This window comes from Trachypithecus francoisi, unplaced genomic scaffold (assembly GCF_009764315.1).
Source record: "Trachypithecus francoisi isolate TF-2019V2 unplaced genomic scaffold, Tfra_2.0 Lachesis_group8, whole genome shotgun sequence".
In the NCBI taxonomy this organism is placed as follows: Eukaryota; Metazoa; Chordata; class Mammalia; order Primates; family Cercopithecidae; genus Trachypithecus; species Trachypithecus francoisi.
Genome location: NW_022681473.1, coordinates 100,211,263 through 100,233,523, shown reverse-complemented (window position 1 = coordinate 100,233,523; position 22,261 = coordinate 100,211,263). Strand labels below are relative to the sequence as shown.

The 22,261-nt window shown below is 39.7% G+C and overlaps 1 long non-coding RNA gene and 1 pseudogene across 1 annotated transcript in view; one reads left to right on the top strand and one right to left on the bottom strand.

The window, feature by feature from the left end:
* Window positions 1–22,261, top strand: part of LOC117080519 — a 139,325-nt gene that overhangs the window by 28,042 nt on the left and 89,022 nt on the right. The gene's annotated exons all lie outside the window — the stretch shown is intronic.
* Window positions 10,327–10,962, bottom strand: LOC117080518 (annotated as a pseudogene).

Below are 22,261 nucleotides of genomic sequence, written 5' to 3'. Positions count from 1 at the left end.
CCCTATCTGTACTCCCTATCCCCTTTCCTTGCTTCAGTCCCCTCTTATCCCCTCCAAGACTGATCACCTTCCAATATATTATATATGTTATTTATTTATTTAATCATTTTCTGGTTTTCCTCCACTAGACTGTAAATTTCATGGAGGCGGGAATGTACACCCAGTGCTCAGTAAAGGGCCTGGCTTTTCAGTTAATACTTGTCATCTGAATGAAAGAACATGGAAACCCCTAAATTTAGGAACCTTTGTTGGCATGTTTACTGCTCTATACCCAATGACTAGGATACTGTTTGACTCACAATAATTTTTCAATAATGACTTGTTGGATGAATCACAATAGAACCTGAAAACTATGAGAAACTGCTCAGCACCATTTCAAGGCACTGAGCCAGTCATCCCCCCAACACCTCTGAGTTGGCAATCCAAGTTCTTTGCTTTTACCTGTTTTTGGCTCTGAAACGATCCTACATGAATTTATGGTCTTCACCTTCAGCCAAGTCCTCAAATATTTTGAAAAGATGGGGGTGAGCCTGGGGAAGAAGGGGAATGTGAGTCTAGAGTGGGGAAGGGTTGGAGTTACAACTGTAGGGCCAGGAATTCTGCCCTGAATTCTGACTATTGGGTTGTGAGTTTACTTATTCATTCAAGAAATATTCATAAAATTTCATCTATGTGCTGGACACTAGAGATACAATTCGCCCATTTATCCTTTCATTTAACAATGCTGAATGTTCCCCCATTCATGCAACTCCAAGTTGTCTTCACATAGTGGCGAAGTGTTCAGATGCAGGGCTGGTACCTTGGCCCCAGAAAATGGTGAGGAAGTGAATTACAATCCCCTCCTGAACGGAGGTGGCAATCCGGATAGCTTCATTCAACTGGAAATTGTGATTCTGCTGGGTGTCCTACCTGATCCACAGGACACTATGAGCCCATAGGAATAAGTAAAGCCCCAAACTGTCCCACGTTTTAAGCCTTCTTTGAACTGGAGATGTTACCTGACTATCCTTTGATGATAAAATAATTAGATCTTGGATTCACCTGGCAGCAGTTTTTATTCCTAACTCTTTGTTGCCAGCATCTTATCTGAGCTAAAAAACTGGAAGATTGTTTGACATCGTTCTACTTTAAGAATTTTTGTCCTTAAAATTTGTTTTGTTTCTGGTGGTGGGATTTATATTTTTGGCCAGAAATATATTATGGATGAGAAACTTCTCTCAAAAATCCAGTAGCTAATACCAGACAGACTGCTTTGTACATAGATATTCAGCAATGATTTATTTTATTCATTGTGTGTTTTTGTATAGCAGGGAGAAAGTCTGTATTTTCTTTCCCATAGATACAATCCTTATCTTTTTCTTATTTCAATTTTTCTCTGCTCACTGGAAGCTTATACAAAAAATTGACAAAAAAATATATAGACATAGATCCTTTCTCTCCACTGGTTTGAATGGGAAATGGGCTGGAGCTATAGGTTATTTTTTTTTTTCAAAAACCTGCTTATGAAAAGAAGACAAGAGGGTGGAATAGAGTTAAGGGGGACTTTTAAAATAGGATGTGGGCTGGGTGTGATGGCTCATGTCTGTAATCCCAGCACTCTGGGAGGCCGAGGTGGACAGATCACCTGAAGTCAGGTGTTCAAGATCAGCCTGACCAACATGGAGAAACCCTGTCTCTACTAAAAATACAAAAAATTAGCCGAGCGTGGTGGCAGGTGCCTGTAATCCCAGCTACTCAGGAGGCTGAGGCAGGAGAATCTCCTGAACCCGGGAGGGGGAGGTTGCAGTGATGGCGCCACTGCACTCCAGCCTAGGCAGCAAGAGTGCGACTCTGTCTCAAAAAGAAAAGAAAAAAAAGGATGTGAATGCCTTCACCATGTGTATGGCCTGAAGCAAGTCAGTTGAGAGGAAGAGATTCAGAATATATAGAAGAGAAAGGAAATAATTAAATAATGAACAAAGGCATGAATTAATGTGCTGAGGGAATAACGGTGTTGGGGGCATGAGGGAGGAAGGAGGCTTGAAGAGAAGGTGAAGACTTAAAATATTCCCTGAAGCCAATAGATGGGGCTGGATGTAGGCACAGGGGAGCACTGCTGAACTCCTGGCCGAGGCCCTCACATACTCAGTAGCATGGGGACAGTCATATCACTTCAGAGGAATTGGAATTAGAAAGGGTCCTTGTGAAGGCCTGGCCTGCTACCAGCTATAGGGGCACTTAGGGGCAGTAGCATTTGTTATTGTTATTGAATTTAAGCATCATTTTAGGGGAAAAATACATATTTTTCTGGAGACAGGGTCTTGCTCTGTTGCCTAGGCTGGAGTATAGTGACATGATGGTGGGTCACTGCAGCCTTGAATTCCTAGTCTCAAGTGATTCTCCCACTTCATCCTTCTGAGTAGCTGGGAATACTGGTGCACAGCACCACACCTGCTTAATTTTTTAAAAGTTTGTTTTTGTAGAGATGGAGTCTTGCTATATTGTCCAGGCTGGTCTCAAACTGTGGCCTCAAGTGATCCTCTACCTTGGCCTACTGAGTAGCTGGGGGAATTTTTTTTTTTAATTTTCATTCTAAATAATTTCAGACTTCAAGTTGCAAAGCAGTATAACAATTTCTGTTGACCTGTCACCCACATTTACCAGATATTAATATATTACTATACTTGCTTTATCACTCCTTTCATAATTTTCTTTCTATATATGTATGCAAGTCATTTTTCTGATGTTTGAAAGTTGCCATATAATGACCCTTTACTTCTAAATATTTCAGTTTGTATTTCCTAAAAACAAGAACATACTCTTACACAGTGAAATTGTCAAAATCAGGAAACTAACATCAATCTAATACTATTTCCTAACCTACAGACCTTGTTCAAGTTTACTTTGCTGAAATTTTAAAAAGTGAATTATTATACTTGCCACCTTTCAATAGATTGGAAGAGTTTTTTTGTTTTCAAACTAAGACTATTGCACTAATATTCTCAGTAAGTCAGTACAAAGGTCATAAGAAAGCATAGCTTATTTTTTAAAAAATGAAGTTTTTAAAAACTGTATATTCAACTAGGGAAAAGATGTGGATTGATCTAAAATCATGCAGTGGTTATAGGAAAAGGCTCAGTCTATTTAAATAAGATTGCTAATGGGGTTTTGGTAATGGCAAAAAAAAAGGATAACTGGGTCATTGTTTTTACTATAATTTGTTAGAATTCAGGATTACTTTTAGAAAATTACTAATGGAGGTGTAGAAATAGCAACAATCACATTTCTCATTGGTCTTGTAAAATGTGAAATTTGCATTTCTAGCATGCAAAAATGTCATGATGTGTACAAAGAGCTATAAGACCTCTGTCACAGTCAATAGCCAAGGTCTGAGGGTTTAGGAGAAGGCAGGGGGCTCTGTCTTTCTATGCTGAGAGGATTATACAATTCCCCAACAACAGAAAGCAGAAAGGACGACATGGTGGATGGGCAGCTGTTTTAGATGAGAAATGACTGTGTGCTGCCCTCCTTTTGGACAGCCTCTCATAAACCCTTAGAGTCCTGATAATGCTGCTCGTTTTAACTCCATCCCAAGGCAGTGTATAGATTCTTTTTTCTTATTTATTTAAATTACAAAGACAGTACACGTAAAGTTCTTACTCTATTGAGTCTTATGAAATTGCTGTTTTTGTAGGTTAAAATAATCAAATAAGCAGTGTAAACTAAAAATGAAATTCTAAGCCCCCCAACCATCTGAATGGACCCTCTCTTCTTGGCCCAGGGCATTCCAAAGTTAACCTAAAAACCTAGTTCAGGCTGTGTGATGAAAAGGGAGAGTCAGACATGCCTCATTATACCCTCCTCTCTTTTGGAATTCAGACCCAGCTGATCAGCGTTAATATCAACACAGAGATCTCAAGACTGATAGAACAGACTCTTTAAGTCTGATAAGAAACATTTGCAATCTATTTTCTCTTAAACCTGCTACCCAGAGGCTTCATCTAAATGATACAATCTTGGCTCCGCAACCCCTTATCATAACCCAGACATTCCTTTCTATTGATTCCAGGTCTTTAGATAACAATTCAACCAATTGCCAATCAGAAAATCTTTGAATCCGCCTGTGATCTGGATGTCCTCGTGTCCAGTTGTACTGTCTTTCTGGACCAAATCAATGTGCATCTTACATGTATTGATTGATGTCTTATGTCTCCCTAAATGTATTAAACCAAGTTGTAGCCCAACATCCTTGGGCACATGTCATCAGGACCTCCCATGGCTATGTCATAAGCATGTCCTTAACCTTGGCAAAATAAACTTCTAACTTGATTAAGACTTGTCTCAGATATTTTTTGTTTTACAGCAGTAATTCCACATAGTCCAATCAGATAAAAGAGGTACAAGCTAAAGTTCAAACAATAGAAAATACATGGAACAACATGTTAAATGGTATCTTAAATTTTGCTTACTCCCACTACCCTTCCCAGAGGTAACCTCTGTGAAATGTCTTTGTTCTGAACACTTACACAATGTCCATATATACTCAAAATGTGTGAGTAAGCTTATTGTGTATGCATTGTTTTTCAAATTATACTATGAATGTAAAATTTTTGTTATGTCAGAAAATTGGGTCCATTTTCTTCTGGTAATAGTTCCATGACTTTCCATATGATTGTTTCATGGTTTATTTAACCATTTGCTTATTAATTCCCCTATTATATTGTTCTATTTTTAAAGGCTTTAGCTGATACTATAATGAAGATTCTAATACATATTTATTTGTGCATGTAGACAAAATTTCTATAAAACAGATTCCTAGAAATGGCATACCTGGGCCAGAGGTATATGGATTTGAAATTTTAAGTACTATCAAATTCCCTTTCACAAAGAGTTTACCCATTTATTAATTTAGAGTGCTTATTTTCCTGCTTCTTTGCTTATTTTATGTATTATAAATCTTTTAAACTCTTATTAACCTGGTGGGAGAAATATAATATCAAGACACTTTTTCCCCCTTGATTATCAGTGAAGTCAGACAACTTTTGATAGGCTTTTTTGTCCAGTTATACGTCTCCTGTCAGTTACCTTTTTATAACCTTTGATTTGTATATAGATTGAATATTAATTATTTGTTTTGTTTTAATATTTTGTACCAGTATTGTCTTTTAAATTTATAGTATATTTAATCATCAAGTTTTTATTTTTATTTAATTAAATCAATCAATCTTCAATTTTGAATTCCGGCATTTCATAATTTAAAATGGGCTTTACATTAAGATTATACTTTTTTTGTATTTTATTCTGATTTTTAAATTTGTTTTTCACTTTTAGCTCTTTAGCACATTTGCTGTTATTTTTTGTATATAATGTGAAGTAAAGGTCTGGTTTTATTTTTTCAAGTAGATATTTATGCTAATACTATTTGTTAAATAAGTACCTTTTTTCCTAACTGATTATAAATGTCACCTTTACTGAGTAAACTAAATTCTTATTTAGTATGGGCCTGTTTCTGGATTTTTAAATTCTTTTATTTATTTACATATTTCTACATCCATATCACACTGATGTAATATAGTTTCAAAGTATTTTTATTTTATTTTACTTTTTTCGAGATAGCATCTTGCTTTGTTGCCAAGGTTGGAGTGCAATGGTACAATCATGGTTCACTGTAGCCTTGACTTACTGGGTTCAGGTGATCCTCCCACCTGAGCTTCCCAAGTAGCTAGGACTAGGTGTATACCACCATGCCCAGCTAATCTTCTGTATATTTTGGTAGAGATGGGGTTTTGCCATGTTGCCCAGGCTGGTCTTGAACTCTTGGGCTCAAACAATCCTCCTGCCTTGGCCTCACAAAGTGCTGGGATTATGGGCATGAGACACCACTGTTGCGGGAAGTCAGGGACCTCGAACGGAGGGACTGGCTGAAGCCATGGTAGAAGAATATAAATTGTGAAGATTTCATGGACATTTATTAGTTCCCCAAGTTAATACTTTTATAATTTCTAACGCCTGTCTTTACTGCAATCTCTGAACATAAATTGTGAAGATTTCATGGACATTTATCACTTCCCCAATCAATACTATTGTGATTTTCTATGCCTGTCTTTACTTTAATCTCTTAATCCCATCATCTTTGTAAGATGAGGATGTATGTCACCTCAGGACCCTGTGATGATTGCATTAACTGCACAAATTGTTCGTAAAGCATGTGTGTTTAAAAAATATGAAACCTGGGCACCTTGAAAAAAGAACAGGATAACAGCAGTGTTCAGGGAACAAGGGAGATAACCATCAGGTCTGACTGCATGAGAGCTGGGCAGAACAGTGCCATATTTCTTCTCTTACAAAAGCAAAGAGGAAAAACATTGCTGCATTCTTTTTCTCAGCAAGGAACAGCCCTGAGAAAGAGAATGCGTTCCTAGGGGGAGGTCTCTAAAATGGCCGCTCTAGGAATGTCTGTTGCAGATAAGGGCTGAAATAAGCCCCTATCTCCTGTAGCACTCCCAGGCCTATTAGGAGGAGGAAATTTCCTCTTAGTAAATTTTAGTCAGACCAGTTGTCTGCTCTCAAACCCTGTCTCCTGATAAGATGTTATCAATGACCATGTGTGCCCAAAACTTCATTAGCAATTTTAATTTCACCCCAGTCCTGTGATCTCCTCTGCCCCCATTTGCCTTGTGATATTTTATTACCTTGTGAAGCATGTGATCTCTGTGACCCACACCCTATTCGTACACTCCCTCCCCTTTGAAAATCACCAATAAAAACTTGCTGGTTTTATGGCTCACGGGGCATCACGGAACCTGCCGACATGTGATGTGTCCCCCAGACACCCAGCTTTAAAATTTCTCTCTTTTGTGTTCTTTTCCTTTATTTCTCAGACCAGCCGACACTTAGGGAAAATAGAAAAGAACCTACATTGAAATATTGGGGGTGGTTCCCCCAATACACTACAACTGGCCCCAATGTGGGTTTAATCTATATTTCCCTAATGATTAGTGATGCTGAGCATTTTCTTATATGCCTTTTGGCCATTTGCATGTCTTCTTTTGAGAAATGTCTATTCAGTTTATTGTGGTTTTTTTTTTTTCCCCTTTCAGTTCTATTGAACTTGATGCCCATTTTTAAATCAGATTATTTGTTTTCTTGCTGTTGAATTGAGTTCTTTATATATTTTGGATATTAATCCTTTATCAAATGTTTGGTTTATTGAGTTTTGACAATTGGATTGACTCAATTTATCACCCCCAAAATAAGATACAGAACATTAACACGACCTTAGAAAATTCTTTCATACTCCAGATTGAGGCTACAGTGAGCTGTGATTGTGCCACTGCACTCCAACCTGTGCTAGGCAACAGAGCCAGACCCTGTCAAAATAAAATAAAATAAAATAAAATAAAATAAACAAATTCTCCCATACCCCTTTGCAATCAATTCCTCCTCTTTCCAGGGGCAACCACTTTTTGATTTCCATCCCCATTAATTAATTTTCCCTGTCTTTGGATTTCATTTAAATGGAACCACACAGTGTATATTTGTTGTGTCTGTTTTTCTTTTTCAGTCAGCATGGTATCTGCAAGATTCACACATGTTGTGTGTATCAGCAGTTGTTCCTTTTCATTTCTGAGTAATATTCCATTGTGTAAATATACCACAATTTGTTTATACATTTTCCCATTGATTGATGTTTGAGATTATTTCTAGTATTTGCCTATCATAAATAAAGTTTTCATAAGTATTCCTTATTTTTCTTTTTTCTTTTTTTTTTTTTTTGAGACAGAGTCTCACTCTGTCAGCCAGGCTGCAGCACACTGTGTGATCTTGGCTCACAGCAACCCTGCCTCCCAGGTTCAAGCGATTCTCCTGCCTCAGCCTCCCAGGTAGCTAGGACTATAGGTAAGCACCACCATGCCTGGCTGGTTTTTGTATTTTTATTTGAGATGGGTTTCACCATGTTGGCCAGGCTGGTCTAAAACTTCTGACCTGAAGTGATCTGCCTGCCTTGACCTCCCAAAATGTTGGGATCACAGGCATGAGCCACTGTGCCTGGCCAGTTTTCATAAGTATTCTTACATAAGTTTTTCTTTTTTTGTGAACATATGTTTCACTTCTCTTTGCTAAATATGTAGGAGTGGAATTACTGGTTCATATGTAAATATATGTTTACCTTTATACATAACTGCCAGAGAGTTTTCCAATGAGGTTGTACCATGTTATACGCTCACCAACAGTGTATGTGAGTTCTAGTTTCTCCTCATCCTCGTCAGTATTTGGTTTAGTCAGCCTTTGATTAAGCCATTTTAGTGTGAATGAAATACTGTCTCATCGTAGTTTTAATTAGCATTTCCCTGATGTCATTCAACAACTTTTTGTGAGCGTATTGACTATTTATGTATCTTCTTTCATGAAGTGACTGTTTAAATCTTTTGCCCATTTCTAAAATTGGTTGTCTTTCTATCATAGATTTTTAGGAGATATTTTTATGTTCTCAATACAAATATATTCTTTGTCATACATATATGGTGAATATATTTTTTTCCTATATGTGATTTGCCTGTTTATATTGTAAATGATGTTTTCTAAAGAGTGAAAATTTAAAATTTTGATGAAATCCAGTCTGTTAATGTTTTATTAATGCATTTTGTGTCCTATTCAAGAAATGTTGGTGGACTCCTAAGGTCACAAAGATATTTTTATATGTTTTCTTCTGGAAACTTTATAGTCCTGGTTTTTATGGTTAGGTTTATGATCCATCTTAAATTAATTTTTGTATATTGAGTGAAATGAGATCAAGGTTCATTTTTTTTTTCCTGTACAAATATTCTACTGTTCCAGAAGCATTTGTTTACAAAAAAAATGACCCATTGAAAAAAAACCCCAAATGACCCATTGAATTTACTTGATGCCTAGTTCAAAAATCAATTCAGCATATCTATTATTGAACTCTCTTTTCTGTTCTACTGATTTATTTACCTATGCTTATGCCTATAACAAACTCTCAATTATTGTAGCTTTTTTTTTTAGATGGAATTTCACTGTATCGTCCAGGCTGGAGTGCAGTGGCGTGATCTCGGCTCACTGCAACCTCCACTTCCTGGGTTCAAGCAATTCTCCTGCCTCAGCCTCCCGAGTAGCTGGTTTTACAGGTGTATGCCACCATATCCAGCTAATTTTTTTGTATTTTTAGTAGAGATGGATTTTTACCATGTTTTGGCCTGACTGGTCTCGAACTCTTGACCCAAGTAATCCACCTGCCTGGGCCTCCCAAAGTACTGGGATTGTAGGCATGAGCCACAGTACCCTGCCTATTGTAGCTTTTTGGTAAATCTTAAAATTAAGAAGTAATTTCTCAAAGTTGTTTCTAGTTCCTTTGCATTTCTATATAAATTTTAGACTCATCTTGTCAATTTTTACAAAAAATTGACAGTAATTTTAATAGGGATTGTATTGAATTTATATATCAATTTTGAAATAATGGACATCTTAACATTCAGCTTTCAAAGAATTGTCCATACACATTTATTTGTTCTTCATTAATTTCCTTTAGCAATGTTTTGCAGCTTTCAGTTGGAAATCAGTTAGAGAAAGAGCAGGAGAGATAGCGAGGGAGGAGAGGGAAGGGGAGAAAGAGAGAGAGACAGAGACTCACTGTGTTGTCTCAGCTGACCTCAAATTCCTGTGCTCAAGCGGTCCTCTAGGAGGTTGGGATTTGAGATATGCACCACTGTGTCTGGATAAAATCTTACATATAGATATATTTTTGGAGTTTATATCAGGCAAATTTGTTTACTCAAAATGTCTTTAATGTTTGAAAACACCCAACCTCCTACAACAACCGAAAACTCCGCTGAGTTGGAATCTCGCACCGTGGTGTCTTGAGAACGTGCACGGTTGTGAATGGAGTATGGAGCCAAAGCTGTGTGGGGCCACCATGCATTAGGGCCACCAAGAGAGGAAAGACGAGGGGTGGGAGGCTGACAGCCCAGGAGGAAGCAGTGGCTGGTGGGAGATACGGACCCCAAACCCCCAACAGAGTGGACCCAGCCCGGTCTGGGCGAGGACCCAGGGTACCAGCTGCCCCCAGGTCGCCTCCCTGTGGGGGTCTCGTCCCTCCTGAGGCCGCATCTCGCAAAAATGCACAGGTGAATGGGGCGGGCCGGGCCATGGGAAGCCTCACCCCAGGACGGGAGCACTGGAGTGGAGGCCACCTGCCTTGGGGAGTCCAGCGCAGCAGCAACCGGGAGAGAGCTGGGGCGCCAGACTCCAGCAGGGCAGGGCGTCCGTTCTGCTGGCGACGGGGGTCACTGTCCGTGTGTCTGCCTCTAGGAGCTGTCAGGGAGGTGGTTACTGCACCAACCCGTAGGTGAGGTACCTGCCCACCATCTAGCTGCGTTAGGCAATCTTCACCACCTGCCCATCCTTTATCCCAAAATAGCGCTCCGCGGCGTCCCCCGCCTGGATCCTGGGCAGCTGGTTCTCTCGGAGCTTATATCGGGCCAACAGCTCTGTCACCCACTCCTTGGTCATGATGACGTACTCAGAGACTACTAGCTCGTATTCTGTGATATTGATGAGCAACTTCTGCTGCACAAACTGCTCTAGGATGTACTTGGGAGCCATGTCGACCAGGGACTGCTTGGCGGAGGGCCTCAGGCCCTGCTGCGCCACTATGAGGGCCCGTGTGAGGCTCTCCTGCTGCAGGCGCCGGCAGGACACGTTGACTGTCTTGATGCCCACCTTGGGCTCCTCTGGAAAGAACACAAACATCTGGTCGGTGAGGTCATCGTTGTGGGCCACCAGCGCGGTAAGGTCCTTGCGCCACTGCTGCCCCTCAGTTGGCTTGTCCCCAAACTGGGCTTTGAACTCCTTCAGTGTGAGGTCACGCTCGTCCTAGGTCACTAGGTAGCCACGGTCGTGGCACAGCTGCATGATGGTCTTACGGATTTTCCAGAGCCGGTACGTCTCTTCCTCATTGTCCATGGCGGCCCTAAAATCTTACATATTTTTTACTGGATGCCTTTCTAGGGATTTGATACTTTTTAATGGTATTTTTAAAAAGCTTTATTTTCCGGTTGTTTGCTGGTGGCAAATAAGACAAAAGTTAGACTTTTTATATGCTCCAAGAGGTGTAATTTCACTTTTTAAATCTAGTGTTTGTTTGGGTAGATTCAATAGGATTTTTATAATCATACTGTCTATAAATAACAATAGTTTTGCTTCTTGCTTTCCAATACTTATGCATTTGATCTTATGTTCTTGCTTTATCACATTGGCTAGGACTTCTCTTTCTTCTATTTTTTAATAACTTTGTTTTTTCTATTTTATTTTATGTTTTGGAGTTAATAAAATTCATGACTGGTATGTCTTGCATTATGTCAAGTTAGATTATATTTTTTCTTTTCTTTTTCTTTTTCTTTTTGATACTGAGTCTTGCTCTGTCACCCAGGCTGTAGTGCAGTGCACGATCTTGACTCACTGCAACCTCCGCCTCCTGGGTTCAAGCATCTCCCCCTCCTCATTCTCCTAAGTAGCTGGGATTATAGGCATGTGCCACCACGCCTGGCCAATTTTTGTATTTTTAATAGAGACGGGGTTTCACTATGTTGTCCAGGATGGTCTCAAACTCCTGACCTCAAGTGATGCATCCTGCCTCGGCCTTCCAAAGTACTGGGATTACAGGCATGAGCCACTGCGCCTAGCCAGATTTTATTTTATGTTGTGGCAAATATATATAACAAAATGTATTAGTTTAACCACTTTTAAGTATAGTTTTGTGGCATTAACTACATTCACATTACTGTGCAACTGTTACCACCATCCATCTCCAAAATCTTTTCATCTTCCCCAGCTGAAACCCTGCACCCGTTAAACACTAACTCCTCATTCCACCCCTCATCCAGCCCAAGGATGCCACTATTCTACTTTCTGTCTCTAGGAATTTGACTACTCTAGGTACCTCAAATAAGTAGAATTATACAATATTTGTCCTTTTGTGACTGGCTTCTTTCACTTAAGCATAATCCCTTTAAGGTTCACCCATGTTGTAGCATGTTGCAGAATTTTGTTCCAAAAGGCTGCATAATATTCCATTAAATGTATATAGTACATTTTGTTTATCCATTCACTTATTGATGGACACTTGTTTTGTTTCCGTCTTTTAGTTACTGTGACTAATGCTGCTATGAACATTGGTGGACAAATATCTCTTTCCTTTGGGTATATACCCAAGAAATGGAATTGCTGGATTATGTAATTTTATATTTAATTTTTGGGGGAACTTCTATTCCATTTTCCACAATGGCTGTCCCATTTTACATTCCTACCAGCGACATATAGCAATTTCTCCACATCCTTGCCGACACTGGTTAATTTTTGTTTTGTTTTGTTTTTATACTAGCCAACCTAAAGGTATGAAGTGGTATCTCATTGTAGTTTGATTTGCATTTCCCGACTGCGTAGTGATGTTGAGCATCTCTTCATGTGCTTATTTGGTCATTTGTATATCCTTCAATAAATGTCTGTTCACATCCTTGACTCATTTTTTAATCAGATTTTTTTGTTGTTGTTTTTCTTGAGTTGTAGGATTTTAAATGTATCCTGGATATTAATCCCCTATAATGTATGATTTTCTCCCATTCTGTGTGTTGTCTTTTCACTTTGCTGATAGTGTCCTTTGATGCACAGAAGTTTTTATTTATTTATTTATTTATTTGAGATTGAGTTTTTCACTCTTGTCTCCCAGGTTGGAAAGCAATGGTGCAATGTCGGCTCACTGCAACCTCCACCTCCCAGGTTAAGGCAATTCTCCTGCCTCGGTCTCCCGAGTAGCTGGAACCACAGGCATGCACCACCATACCTGGCTAATTTTTGTATTTTTAGTGGTGACAGGGTTTTACCATATTGCCCAGGCTGGTACCAAGTTCCTGGCCTCAAGTGATCTGTGTGCCTTGGCCTCCCAAAGTGTTGGGATTACAGGCATAAGCCACCATGCTCAGCCCAAAGTTTTTAATTTTGATGAAGTCCAGTTGTCTATTTTTCTTTCTTTTTTTTTTTTTTTTTTTGGTCTTTACTTTTGGTGTCATGTCCAAGAAATCATTGCTAAATTTAATGTCATGAAGCTTTTCCCCCTGTTTTCTTCTAAGAGTTTTATAGATTGGATTATACCTCCTATCCATATGAAATGTGTGTTTGGTCTGTTCAGCGCATTTTGCTTTGGGTTCTCCTTTGCTTCCTTACCAGTGTGGAAAGTCCCAGTGGGCAAAGTACAGTATGGAATTGTGGCAGCTGAAAGAAGCAGGAGGCAGGCAGGCAGATGGGGGCAAACTCTGGCCAGAGTGAAGGTGCTGAGAAAGTAAAGGGCCAGAGGACAGGCTGAAGTCAGGAAAATCATCAAGATTTCTTTGTGAAAGCAAACACTCCCTTTCTCTAAGTTCTGCATTTTTACTAACGGCTTGGGACTTCCTGGTGAATTATGCCATAGATTGTACTGTTCAGGGAGCAAGGGCTCTGTTGGCTGAGGACACAACTTTGTCCTTTGTGGCTCAAGTGTCTCTTGAGCTTAACATGGAGTGGAGTTGCTACACTGTCAGGGCACATAGAGCAGCTCCATGCATATTATGCCATGAGAACAAAAGGATGACATTATTGACACTAAAGGGGAAATGGAAAAGCAGAATTGGTTTAAGGATGTTTAAGATATTTTAGATTTTTGATAAATATTCAAGGCAAAATGTTCTTTTATGTAGGAAATTAAATAAGCCCAGAGGGGTACAACCTCCAAGTCTAACATTTAATAAGAAAAAAAGTCCTGAGTATAAGCTGAGCATTCCAATCAATTTGCAAATTAATAAACACATTCAATCATCAATTCATCTCTTTCAATCATCAATCAGTATCAATTATATGTTTATATTCTCTTAAGAAATATTGATTACTTGTCTACTATAACCTACTATGTCTACTACATGAAAATCTGCAAAATTATTCCCTTCCTTCTCTGTTTTTGACTTCAGATTCCCACTCATGAGATGAGACTGACATTTGTGTCTTAGAGTTAGGTAGCCTTTGGCAGGGCCCTTAAGACAATGATCTGGTATAGAATCTAAGACAGAGAGCCACTGACACAAGAAGGCAAAATCCAGAACTGTTCAGGCCAATACAAGTCACTGGTTATTTTATTATAAACAAATGGCATTTTAAAAAGATGAATTTAATTTTAAAGCAAAAGCTATATTCAGCATAAATAATCTTCCTCTCTTTTTCTGTAGGTATCTTTAGGAGACAAGTATATATATTTTTAATTTTGTATAAGATCAGCCTAATAGAACAAAAATTTTGATGTGGCATATCAAAGAGACAAACTTTTTAGATTATTATAAATTTCTCTTTTTAAAAAGTCTATTTTTTAAGCGTAATTTTAGGTTCCCAGCAACATTGAAAATAGAAATACAGAGAGTTCCCATATACTTCATGCTTCACACATGCATAGCCTCAGTATCAACATCCCCCACCAGAGCTACCTTTGTTACAACTGATGAACCTACATTGACACATTATCATCACCCAGCCACCATAGTTATAACCAGGGTTTCTCTTGGTAGTGTGCATCCTATGGGTTGGACAAATGTATAATGACATGTATCCACTGTTACAGTGCCATACAGAGTATTTCAGTCCCCTAAAAGTCCTCTATGCTCCACCTGTTCATCTGTCTCTCTCCATTAACCTCTGGCAAGCACTGATCTTTTTACTGTCTCCATAGTTTTGCCTCTTCCAGAAAGTCATATAGTTGGAATCACATAGTATATAGCTTTTTCAGATTGCCTTCCTTCTCTCAGCAACATGCATTTAAGTCTCTTCCATGTCTTTTCATGATATGATAGCTTAGTTCTTTTCAGTGCCAAATGGTATTTCATTGCATGGATGCACTATAGTTGATTTATCCAATTATCCAATGAAGGACATCTTGGTTGCTTCCAAGTTTTGGCAATTACGAATAAAGCTGATATATTTATTTTTCTTTTTCTTTTTTTGAGATGGAGTCTCACTCTGTTACCCAGGCTGGAGTGCAGTGGCACGATCTTGGTTCCCTGCAATCTTTGCCTCCTGGGTTCAAGTGATTCTCCTGCCTCAGCCTCCTGAGTAGCTAGGATTACAGGCATGGACCACCACACCAGCTAAGTTTTTATATTTTTGGTAGAGATGGGGTTTTACCATGTTGGCCAGGCTGGTCTCAAACTCCTGACCTCAAGTGGTCTGCCTGCCTTGGCTTCCAAAAGGGCTGGGATTACAGGCATGAGCCACTGTGCCCAGCTGATATATATCTTTTAAAGTAATAAATGTTTGGAGTTATATATATATATATATATATATCCTTGGATATGGTCTTCTCTCTTCTATGTATAGTTATACACTTGATGGTTTCATCTAGTTTTCCAACTTACACGTAGTGACTATTCTCAAATTTATGTCTCATCCCAAACCCCTTTCTTCTGAAGTCTGTACTCATATATCCAAAGGCCTACTTGATATATCTACTTGGATGTCCAATAGACCTATTGAACTCAATAGATTGAAAGCTGAACTCTTAATCTTCCCATCCATCCCCTGCTTTCAACCCGCCGTACTGTTTCATACTGCCAAATCTGTTGCTAGAATCATTCCAGAAGTAAGGGCAAGGCAATTCCCACAAGGGAGTCTCTCAAACTGTCTGGAGACAGAGCTGGTTAGGTTTCTAAAGAAAGAAGCACTGAAAGCCAGGTGACCAGTTCAAGGCATTTACTGGGGAAACTTATACAGAGTGCTGCAGCAATCCTTGGTGTGGAGAGTGAGGGGAAAGGGGTATTCTACGCAGGTATGCCTGCTGCCAGGGGCTCAGAGCATGGGGTTTATATGAGGGTTTAAGGAATTTGACTCAGCTGGGGCCAGTTTCTTTCAGTGTTTCGGGCAACAGCCTAGATACCTTTATCAGCACCTGGGAATGTTTAATGCCTTGGAGTGGGCTCAGATCTGCTGGGAAAAACCCGCAGCTGGCTGGGTCACAGAATGGTCAAGGCACTCTGTGGTTTTCAGTCAAGACACAGAAAGCAAGCAAGTGTAGAGGAATGGAAGGAGGCAGAGAGTGGAACTATAACCTTTCCTGTGTCATTGATGTTAACTCCATCTTTCCAGTTGCTCAGGCCCCAAACACTGGAATCCTTGAATGCCTTTCTTTCTTCCTTCTTCCTTCCTTCCTTCCTTCCTTCCTTCCTTCTTCTTTCCTTCTTCCCTCCCTCCCTCCCTTCTTTCCTTCCCTTTCCTTCCTTCCTTCCTTCCTTCCTTTCTCTCTCTCTCTCTCTCTCTCTCTCTCTCTCTCTCTTTCTTTCTTGTTTTCTCTCATGGAACCCATCAAAAAAATTATGCAGCATCTTTGGTATGCTGTATATCCATAATCGGATCCCCTTCCTGCCCCTGCCAGAGCTACCGTCTGTTTTAAACCACCCTCATCTCTCACCTTTGGGAGGCTGTCATCGCCTCTTAAATAGTCCCCCTCTACCCCTGTTGCTAGTCTCAATACTGCAGCTTTGAGTTTTATTATCATTTTACTTTGAAATAAATACAAAGTTACAGAAAAACTTGCAAGTTCAATACAAATAGCTTATGGAACCGTTTGAGCATAAATTGCTGATCTGATTCTCATCACTCCTCTCCTCCTGAATCCTACAAACAAGGACACTGTCCTGTGTAACCACCATGCAACATTGAAATCAGGAAAGTAACAATGACGAATCTCCATTACTTAATCCTCAAACCACATCCAAGTTTCACCGATTTTGTTCCAATAATGCCTTTTGTAACAAAAGGATCAGTTCTACATCCCGGGTTGCACTTAGTTTTCATGTCTTTTTAGACCAATCTTTCCTTGACTCTTAAGACCTTGATGCTTTTGAATATCACAGACCAGTTATTTTGTAAAACGTTTCCCAATATGGGTCTGTCTCAGGTTTCCTCATAAATAGATCCAGATTATGCTACAGTGGCAGAAACATTACATGGTTAGCCATGTTTTTCTTGTTCTATAAGGGGGCACAAAACTTTAATTTGTTCTATTCCTGATGAGGTTCAATTTGATGTACTGGTTTCCGCCTATTTTCTCCACTCTAAAGTTACCATTTTCTTCTTTGTAATGAATGAATATTTTGCATGAAGTTACTTGGAAACTATGTAACTATTTCATTCCTCATCATACTTCAATTTATTCTTGTATTTATTTAAATTTGTATGGACTCAAGGTTTATTTTATTCCACTTTTCATTTAATGTTATCTGATGTTATTCATTTTATTATTTTATTCCTACTTTACTCATTGCTATCATTATTTTGATGTTTGAATGGATCCTAATTTGGCTAGAGGAAACCCTTTAAAGCTGGCATCTGTGTCCTTTTGCCCTGTCCCCATCATTCTTTGAACACTTTCTGGCTTCTGGCACAGTGAGATGTTCCAGGCCTATGCTATTCTTTCCCTGTCTGAGCCTTGGAATCAGGCATTTCTCCAAGGCATGCTGGTTCTTTTTCGTTGCAGCCCCTCCCCTACACAGACATCATTTCTCTTGCTCAGAGTTCTGCCTCTCTTCACCAGGTTGTTACTGCCTAGGATGACGTCCTTTCCCTGCTTGGGCTCTCACATCCCGTGCCAGGCTGACCCTACACAAGGATGCCCCCTCAAGCTGCTCAGGCAGAGTCCTTTGAACCAAAGTCAGATCATGTCACTTCTCTGGCTCAAAACCTCAGAATGGTTCCCATTAGTCCACACAATATGCTGGAAGCATATTGTGACCGCATCATACCCTCTTTGCCTTTCCCATCTCCTTCTCTACTCTGTCTCCTTGCCCACACCAGCTCCCCACCTGCCAGAGGACTTCTGCTCTTCCCCCGGTAAATGTTCTATCTCCAGAAAACGACTTAGCCAGCTGCTCCATGTCCTTAAGGTCTTTGCTGAAATCTCACATTTTCAGTGAGGCCTACCCTGACCCTCCAATATAATATTGCGAACTTCTCTTAATTTGGGTAAATATTTTTTTCTTTCTGCAAAATGCATAGATGGACCTGTTTGGCAATGGGAGCTAATGCCTACAGGTCATGGGCCTAAAAGGAAGAGCAGAACCAAAAGAGATCTAAGCTGCTCTGCTCAAGAAAGAGAGGGGAGTTTAAAGTTTGCTTAGAGACCTCCTCAGGGAAGGGGTGAGGCGTCTGAGGGCAAGTAGCAGGATAAGATGTAAACAAGATTCCAGAGGTGATCTGGAAACATTTAAGAACAAAGGTGTCTGGCGCTCCATTTGTTTGCTGGACATCGCAGCAGTGCAGCTGTCTTGTGGAGGTGCACTTAGTGTTTGACTTGCAGATTCAGAATTTGGTAGGAACAGCTCACTGAGGTGAAAGGAGCCAATGACAACATAGGTTTGCCTCCTGGGGAGGACACTGGTCATCTCACAGCATATGGAATGATGAGGGGTCAGGCTGCTGAAACAAGCTATTAAAGGGAAGATTGACTCCAGAAGGCTGGAGGCTTTAGGGACTCATATGCCACACTGGCTTCAACTATTTATTTATTTATTTTTTTAAAGGAAAAACATTGTATATAGTTTCAAGGGTCTCCATGTATCTTCCAATCCCATTCCTTTTTCATTTCCCTTTCTCAGAGTGCTATGGTCTGAATAGTGTTTCCCCTGGAAAATTCATAGGTGGAAGCCTAACCACCAATGTAGCTGTATTTGGAGATGAGGCCTCTAAGGAGGCAATTCAGGTTAAATGAGGTCGTAAGAATGGGTCCCTAAACTGATAGGGCTGGTTGCCCTATAAGGAGAGGAAGAAACACCAGAGCTCTCTTTGCCATGTTAGAATACAGTGAGAAGGTGACCATCTGCAAGCCAGGGAGTGAGTCCTCACCAGAAACTGTATCAGCAGAAACCTTGATCTTGAACTTTCCAGCCTCCAGAACTATAAGGAAATAAATCTGTGCTGCTTAAACCAGTCTGTAGTATTTTCTTATGGCAGCCTGAGCAGACTAAGGCACAGAGGTCAGCCCTATTCAGAATGTGGTGTTTATCAACTCCAAGCAGGATTTATACTTTACTATATTTATCTAGAGCCGTGAACAAGACTATGTAGGTGTTTTTTTTTTTTTTATGGTTAAAAAAACTTTTATAATTAGTATCATGTTCTACATACATTGCATATTCTAAAAAGGTAGTCTATTTTCATCTCAACTCCTTTGAAAATTTCATGACAATTATCAATTTTCCCACAGAAAAATATAGAATATTTTGTATAAAACTTCTGACAGTTCATAAACCGTGGAGCTCTATCTGAGCCCCAGAGGAAGAACCTTTGCCCTGGTTATATATTTTTTTTGTTTTAGAATATTTATCCTACCATATTGCAATGTCCCCAGTCATCTAGAACTAGAGTCAATTAAGTCTATTATTCCATGCTTACTGAGACTGAGGAATGGACTGACATTTTAGAAAGGTTATTTATTTATTTATTTATTTATCTGAGACAGAGTCTCACTATGTCACCTAGGCTGGAGTGCAGTGGCGTGATCTCGGCTCACTGCAACCTCCGCCTCCCGGGTTCAAGAAATCCTCCTGCCTCAGTCTCCCAAGTAGCTGGGACTATAGGTGCCCGCCATCACACCCAACTCATTTTTGTATTTTTAGTAGAGATGTGGTTTCACCATGTTGGCCAGGCTGGTCTTGAACTCCTGACTTCAGGTGATCTGTCTGCCTTGGCCTCCCAAAGTGCTGGGATTACAGGTGTGAGCCACTGTGCCTGGCTGAGAAAGGCTATTTAGTAATAAAGATTGAGAATAAAAATGATTTTCTTTTGAGTTACTGGAAAATTAAATTATCCACACACCCAATTCTTAAACTTTTCCAAATAATTGAGGTCTAGCAACAGAGAGTCGCACGGTAGGAGTGTCGGCTTGATGAGAAGTATATGCGAGTTAATAGAAAATACACTTTATTTGACATAGTAGGAAGTATTTTAGCTATTACAAATAAACAGAACTAAAAAAGTCATGTTCCTGTAATGCAGTGCCTTGATTGTCATAATTTAATATCAAGTACCATCTTGTTTCCCTGTAAAATGTGAGGACACTTATGTACCTCCCTGAGAAATTGGAAAGCAACGGAGTAAAAAAAAAAAAAAGAAAAAGAAAAAAACCCGGTGTGAAGTTTCTTGGAAAGGATGCCCAGCATAAGGATGTAATTGTTTTTTGGCTTGCTGGTTGGTGCCTCTGCACTGCACTTTCCTTCCCTCGGATAGTGACAGAATACTGTGAAAGACATTCAAGGCCAAGTGAACACTTACAAATGAATTGCCACCTGCCATGAACACAGAAAGAAATATTGGTGTTAAATGGTGCTATCTGAGAACTCAAGTAGGGGAAAAGAGTGGGGAACCAATTGAGACCTGATGAGCCTTGCCAAGCTATAGAAAGACAAGGTGAAACTGTCCTGCAAACAGCAGCAACAACAACAACAACAACAACAAAACCACAGGTCTGGAATGAAGTGGGATATTATCTGAGAGATTTACATCCTTTATTTCTGTTGAAATCTAGCATTGTCTAACTTTATTAAGAAGCACAGGAAGCTATGGAAACACATTCTGAGATTAACTGTGGAGCAAATCTTGAAAGAAAATGAAAAATGTTTAACTATCATAAAGTTGAGGAATAGAAGATTATATAAAGTAAAAGAAGACAGAATGAGAAGAGCAAGAGCAAAGGTAATTTTTAGATTTTTGTAATACAAAGGAAGCAAAATGACAGAGAAGGAGAGGGAGAGGAGACTGAGTTGTTAATACGTGCAGGGAGATGGGCATTTCTAATATTATTCTAATAGGTGATTGCTAGGTTGTGTGGGCATGCGCGCGCACACACACACATATACACACACAGATTGAGCTTCCCTAATTTAAAAATCTGAAATTCACAATGCCCCAAAATCTAAAACCTTTTGAACACTGGCATGAGATAGTGATACCTTTTCTTTCTGATGTTTCAATGTACACAAACTTTGTTTCATGCACAACATTATATAAAATCTTGTATAAAATTACCTTCAGTCTGTGTGTATAAGGTATATATGAAACATGAGTGAATTTTGTGATGTGAGTTCCATCCCCAGGATATCTCATTACGTATATGCAAATATTCCAAAATCTAAAAAAATCCAAAATGTGAAACACTACTGAAATGCATTTTGGATAAGGGATACTCAACCTATATACATATATATTTTTCTTCTCTGATAGGATTTAGGAGAAGAGGTAACATTGACGGGATTTAGGAGGAGGGAAAGCGTGAAAATAGAAAAACCACATCTTGACTCATTCCTCATAAGGCTGGTCTTCTCTTAAGACTGTTATACTAGTCAGGGTTCTCCAGAGAAAAGAACCAATAGGATGTGTACATACGGAGAAAGAGATTTATTTTAAGGAATTGGCTATTGCAATTATGGAGGCTGGCAAGTTCAAAATCTTTGGATCTGATGTCCCAGGTGGAGTCTGAAGGCTGGTAGGTGGCAGGAAGAAGTTTGAAGGCCGTCAGGCAGGAAAATGCCCTTAGGAAGAGGGTCAGCTGTTTCTTCTACTCAGACCTTCAGCTGATTGCATAAACCCCACCCACATTATGTAGGACAATCTGCTTTACCCAGTCCACCGTTAATCTCATCCAAAACCTCCCTCACAGAAATACCCAGAATAATGTTTGACCAAATCTCTGAGCCCCCTGTGGCCCAGGGAAGTGTGTCAGCTTAAAGTTAACCGTCACACTATGGTAGGATGAAAAATAGCTTCCGAAGGAGATCCACCTCCTAATCTCTGGAACCTCTTACCTAACAGAGGAAAAAAAAAAAAAAAAAAAAAAAAAAAGGCCCTCTGCAGATGCGATTGAGCTAAATATTTTGAGATGAGGAGATGATCCTAAATTACCCCAGATTTACCCTAAATGCAATCACATGTATTTTATAAGACAGAGGCAGAAGGAGATTTGACACACCCAGGAGAGGCAATGTGACCACAGAGACAGAGACTGGATGGGCACAACCACAAGTCAAGGAATGCCAGCAAGCACCAGACGCTGGAAGAGTCTCTGCTCGAACTTGGAGGAAGCATATGGCCCTGCTGACACCTTGATTTCAATCCACTGAAACTGATTTCAGGCTTCCTGCTTCCAGAACTGTGAGAAGAGAGATCTTCTGTTGTTTTAAGCCTCCAAGTTTGTGTTAATTTG